At 39.3% G+C, this 6,000-nt stretch overlaps 1 long non-coding RNA gene across 1 annotated transcript; it reads left to right on the top strand.

The window, feature by feature from the left end:
* The first annotated feature begins 1,379 nt into the window (after nucleotides 1-1,379).
* LOC122012779 lies at nucleotides 1,380-2,455 on the top strand. Its single transcript, XR_006120320.1, has 3 exons — nucleotides 1,380-1,979; nucleotides 2,055-2,196; nucleotides 2,398-2,455. It is a non-coding gene; the product is annotated as an uncharacterized LOC122012779 (long non-coding RNA).
* The last annotated feature ends 3,545 nt before the right edge of the window (nucleotides 2,456-6,000 follow it).

Below are 6,000 nucleotides of genomic sequence, written 5' to 3'. Positions count from 1 at the left end.
ATGCATAGCTGTCTTAAGAGACTCAACCCAAAGATACTCAAGTAAAGAAGTTTGGCATATCATACTTCGTACTATATCCATAAGGGTACGATTACGTCTCTCAGCAACATCATTTTGCTGAGGCATGCCCGTATAGAAACCTAAGCAATAATACCACATTCTTTCATAAATAAGGCAAAAGGTCCAGGATTATGATGTGAGTCGGAGAATCTTCCATAATATTCTCCTCCTCTATCATATCGAACCACTTTAAACTTTCGATCAAGTTAGTTTTCAACTTCAGATTTATAATCCTTAAAAACCTAGAGTGCTTCATTTTTTTCACGAAGGAGATAAATATATTCATAATGAGAGTGGTCATCAATAAAGGTGATGAAATAGCGATGCCCATGAATACCAAGAGTATAAGGACCACTGATATCAGTATGAATCAGTTCTAATAGTCCATTACTTCTGGTGGCGCCATGTTTGTTCTTTTGTGCAAATGTTCCTTTAATACACTTAATACATGTGTCAAAATTAGAGAAATCTAATGAATGAAGTATTCCATCTTTAATGAGACATTGCATTCTATCCCGAGATATATGGCCCAAATGTTCGTGCCATAGAATTGAAGAATTCTCATCCATTAATTTTCTTTTGTTGCTAATTTGGGCTGTATAATTTTCATGTATAGATACCAATAAATTCGCAAAAGAAACGTTTAAACATAATTTAAAGATGTCTCCCTCTAAAATACCAGAACCAACAATTTTGTTGTTTAACAAAATGGTAAAACCTTTATTCTCAAACAAGACAAAATAACCATGAGAGACAAGTCGAGAAACTGAAATAAGGCCAGTTTCTTGTAATACTGGGAACATAAACAGTATCAAATAAATCCAGTTTGAAATCACTCTCCAAAACCAAAGGGAGAGTTCCTACGGCTTCAACTAGAACTTTATTTCCATTTCTAACCAAAACATTGTGTTCTCCGTTATTTAGCTTCCTCGCGAAACAGAATCCCTGCGATAAACAAGTAATATGTACAGAAGCACCACTATCAATCCACCATATATCAGTAGTGTCACGCCCCGAGGGAGTCCCTGTCCGAAGAAAATTTCGGCAGCACCTCCCCTGTACGGCTGACAATCTGAAGCATTTCTACAGACACAATATACATCAGCCACATGCGGCTGGAATATATACACAACCACGCAGTTAATAATCTCAGCCTACACGGCTGGTGTAAAATACTGGAAAATAGGAAATATTAATAAGGAAATTTTTTTGGAATTTTTGAAAATTTTTTGGGAATTTTTCGGAGCTCGTATGGACGAGTTAACGGAGATAAGATTTGGGATCCGGGAAAGCCTATTTAGGCTACCCATTTAAGTGAGAAATTGTTTATTTTATAAATTCCTTTTTCCTTATTCTTTTTTTTATTTTCCCCGCTGATTCCTTTCTCCCTGCCGAACTCGCGCCGACGCCAAGCTTCTCCCGAGCCCTAACCGAGCGGTTCCTTCTCCCTCTCCGCGTACAAAACCTCCCAGCCAAGGGCTTCGCCTTCTTCTTCCTTCCCGAGCGCGCACGCCCTTCTCTTCATCTTCTGCCGACGACCTCTGTGCCCTAGCTTCTCCGCCGTCTGTCGCCGTCGAACGGAGAAGTGTCGATTCCTCTCAGCCATCTCTTTGCCCTAACCAGCGCCGCAGCAAACCGCCGTTGCCTCCCTTGCCCCTATTGCGCCTTTTGGTCGCCACAGCCGACGCCGACGGACTAGGGCAACGCTGTGCCCTAGATTTGCAGCGCCGCCGTCCCATTCTGCTCTAGCCATCATCGACACTGCTCTCCTGCAGTGTCCTTCGCTCGCCACTGCCCTTGTGATCTAGCGTAGTCATGAGTGCCAGCAACCACCTTGTTAACGGCTTGAGTTTCTGGCATTAGGGCTTCCAGTGGCAGCTTTGTTCGGTTTTTGGTCATTTCAGGCAGTAAAGGAAGAGGTAAAGTGCTCAAGTTATTATGGAAATTTGGTTGTGGTTTGGAAGTTGATTTCTTGATCTTTTTGATCCGAACAGTGAAGAATTCCAGCAGCCAACAACCCTTAACGGCAGCCCTCATTCCAGCATTCCTTTGTTCCAGCAGCAATCAACCTAAATGGGGCAGTAACTCTTCAATTCCAGCATCTTCTTGTTCTTGAATAAAGCTGTGGAACTTGAGGTAGGGTTTAGGGTTGTGGTCTTCGTTGTAGATGATTTCTAGTTGTGTTAGCAAAAGTTGTTAACTTAAGTTTAGAAATAAATCTAAAGGTGTAATTAGGGTTAATGAAGCTAACCCTAGTTGGTCAATGGATTAGAATTTAGTTTGGCTAATGGTTGTATGATAAATTAGCTAAACTAGACATTTTGTTTGATACCGCAGGACTTTGACGCGAAACGAGTATCTCGGAGTCGGTATTGGACCTTTCTTTTATCGGAGGCGGGTACTTTTGACTTATTGTCTTTGATATGCTTAGTAATGAAATAATATGTTGCATTAATTGTGTTTCCTATTTATTTCGGTTAATCACTGCCCAACACATGTTACCTGTTTGATTGATTGTTTGATTTCATTTCGTATTGATCTTGTATCGATCTATCATGCTCATGGGTAGTGATATAACCATGTTTTACCATGTCGGGACCTAGGTTTGATACCTTATTTGATCAGTATACCTTGATATGATTTATTCTCTATGGTGCCCATTGTTATATGTCCAAAGGTTGGTTTAATATATTACCATGCTTAGTGACATGCACCATTTGCATGATCGCATGCTGTGCGATAGATTGCTCCATTATTGTTGAGCACTTTGCCAGTTTTCATCACTGTTCGGTGCTCCGTTGTGACGCTCATGGGTAGCGTGACCGTGGTAATACGTCGGTTTGACTCTTCGGTGCTCGTTGATCCGCTCGGGGGTAGTGTGGCCAGTGTACGTTAGAATTCCTCCCGTCATAGCGTCAGGAGATGAGGCATTCGCTCCCCATTTATGATTTGGGGTAGGAGGTGCTCCGACAGCATCCGTCCACTCGATCACTCATCGGGAGTAGTGTTCTTTGAGTGCACGGTTGTCTGACCACCATGGTCCCACTTTTGTTGTGAGTTAGCTGACTGACGTCACATTGACATCATATGCATGATGCATTTATTGTTTGTGATTATGATTGTTGCATTTATATCTGCATATTGTTTGGATACCTATGTTTGGTCATCTGGTCTTATACCTTTGATTTGTTTGTCCTTATCTGAGTCTGGTTAGTCTGATTCTCTCTGTCTTCTTGGTTTGCATTTACCTTTATTTTTATCAGGATACGCGTGATTAGTGCTAGGTGTTATTTCTTTACTTTGCATATCAATTGTACTGCTGAGTGTTGGACTCACCCGCCTCTTGTTGGTATATTTCGGGATGTTCTTTGTCGGGAGGAGTTCGATCGCTAGTCCCGGCGTAGTCTTAGATCTCTGGAGACCTCGATGGTTTATATATCGTTTAGTTTTGTTTTTCATTTATTGATTATGTGTGGACTTGGTTTGTTTGGATACTTGGTTGTTGTATGGATTTTGTGATGATGATGGATTTTTATTCGATGTGTTTTTTTACTACGTGCCTGCCTGGACGGCAGAAGAGGTGAGTTCGTCGGTTTTGAGCTTTACGAGTGTAGTTGAGTAGGGTGGTTTTGAGTCATTACTACTTTATTTGATTATATATAGCTGCGTGGTGATGTTTTATTTTGTTGTTATTATTCCGGCCGCTGTGGGTGAGGTATTTGTGAGATGTAGAAAAGTTTCAGATTGTCGTACAGGGAGATGTTGAAATTTTCTCGGACGGGGACTCCTCAGGGGCGTGACAATTTAGTGGTATCGAGCACGCATACGATCTTTTGTTTTCGTATTTTGGATGTTTGGGATAACTGATACCAATTTATTTGGTATCAGAGCGCCAAGTTGGCGATACTTGTTTGATTTTGTATTATGGATTTTAGATTTATCGATACCAATTTATTGGTATCGGAGCGGGTTATGATACCGCTTTTGGTGTTCGGATTTTTGGATGTCTATTTCGGTTTGTACGGATTTCCGTTATGGTTATGTTTTGGACTTAGTTTCGATTTATATGGATTCCGTGATTTCCTCGTTCGAATTTTGAGGTCAGAAATTGGGGATTGGACAGGACGGAACATCTCCAGACAGTAATTAGGTATGATGTTTAATTTTATAGTTTATGACATGTATTAGGATTCTTTATTTAATACTTGTCTGGTTGTTGTAACACATATTACATGTGATAGGTTAGCCATTGAGCATGGTTGACCTTAATAGAGATCAAGGATTATAGTCTCTGGTGATTTTATATATCTTACCACTAGTAGTTTTAGTTTCTGTTACTACTAGTAGGAGTTGGAGGCACATACCAACCTCTGCTATTGTTAGCTGGGTAATGGATGATACCTATATATTCCTGTGGACTTAGCCAGTAGAGTTTTTATACTCGTATCTTTTGGATATTAGGGTATCCGATACGATGAAAATTGGTCATTGGAGAGTTATCATGTTTGATCATTGTTGAGAATGATTTGAGGTTGAGGGATATTGGGAGATCAGATATTGTGATGTGTTGATTTTTAATGAATTATGAGAGTAAATGTTATGTGGATAACTATTTTGATGATCTATTATTTGGGTTGTTGTTGATGGTGACATAGTGAGTGTCATGTATGATATTCACAGGTTTGATGTTTATAGTTGGTGATCAGATTATAAATCGGGTGTTAGAGAGTTTATGGTTTAGTGTACCTATGAATTTTAATAAATCTGGTTAGTTGTGGTTAGATAACAGGATGATAAAATTGATATTTGCTTCCTCTGAAATTGGACTATGTGGATAAATAATGATTTGATGTTTGGAATATTAATTTGCTCTCATGGGGAGTAGAGACTTATTCATCCGATATTATGTGGGCTGATATTTTGAGGATAAAATAAAAGTGTCTTGATGTTCTTGAATTCTGACTTTATCTTTTGGGTCGTACACATTTATACATATGATTATTGCGGGTTTCTAGTAGATTATACCCGAGTGGATAGGCATACATGTCTGATTGTTTATTGGAGGTATTTGTCAGTTAAAAACTATGTTGTGGAATGTGCACATATGTTTGAGTGTTTTATTGGATGTATCTTATCGATTTAATCTAAGTTGTGATATGTGCAGATGTATTCGGTGTAATATTTGAGGTATCTTATTGATTATATTTGATTTGTGGATGCGCTTGTGTCTATTAGGTTTTGTTGGAAGTATTACGTTGATTATACTCTTGGTATAGGTATATATATGCCGTGTGAGGTTATTTGAGGTGTATTGTTGATTTTGCCTATGTTGATTTTGCACACGGGTTCGGTATGCATTATTGGAGATATCACGATGATTTATACCTATGTTGGGAGTATGTTTGGTGTGTACTAATTGGAGGATTATGTCGATCATACATATGTTGTGTGAGCACGTGTGCTAGTTATATATTGGTGGCAGCATGATGATTCTACTTATGCTGAATGCAGAATGTGGAGTGACTGCATTATGTTATTTGTTGGACTAACTCATCAACTAATTCTCCTATCAGTGGATGACCCACTAGGATGCTGATAGAGTTGATGATGGATTTGATTAGGTTACTAGGTTGTTATAGCCTAGGCTAACCACAGTGATTTGTGGTAGAGAGATCTTGTACAGTCTCTAGCTGGATAGTTAGGTTCCTTGGGGTACTTATGTATTATTTTGTGGTGTAGAATTACTCCCACATATTACGGATTGCTTGTAGCGAAGCATTGCCCCTATATTTATTACGATACATATTTCAAATTATTTGTAGTGGAGTGTTACTCCTACATATTGAGGATTTCTTGTGGTAGAGCGTTGCTCCCACATATGTGGTATTTTCTGTGATGGAGCGTTGCTCTCACACTGGGGGATCTTATGGTTAGAAATGT

The sequence above is a fragment of the Zingiber officinale genome, chromosome 8A (assembly GCF_018446385.1).
Source record: "Zingiber officinale cultivar Zhangliang chromosome 8A, Zo_v1.1, whole genome shotgun sequence".
NCBI lineage: Eukaryota > Viridiplantae > Streptophyta > Magnoliopsida > Zingiberales > Zingiberaceae > Zingiber > Zingiber officinale.
The sequence above is the reverse complement of the archived record's forward strand: the minus strand, read 5'-3'. Positions and strand labels throughout refer to the sequence as shown.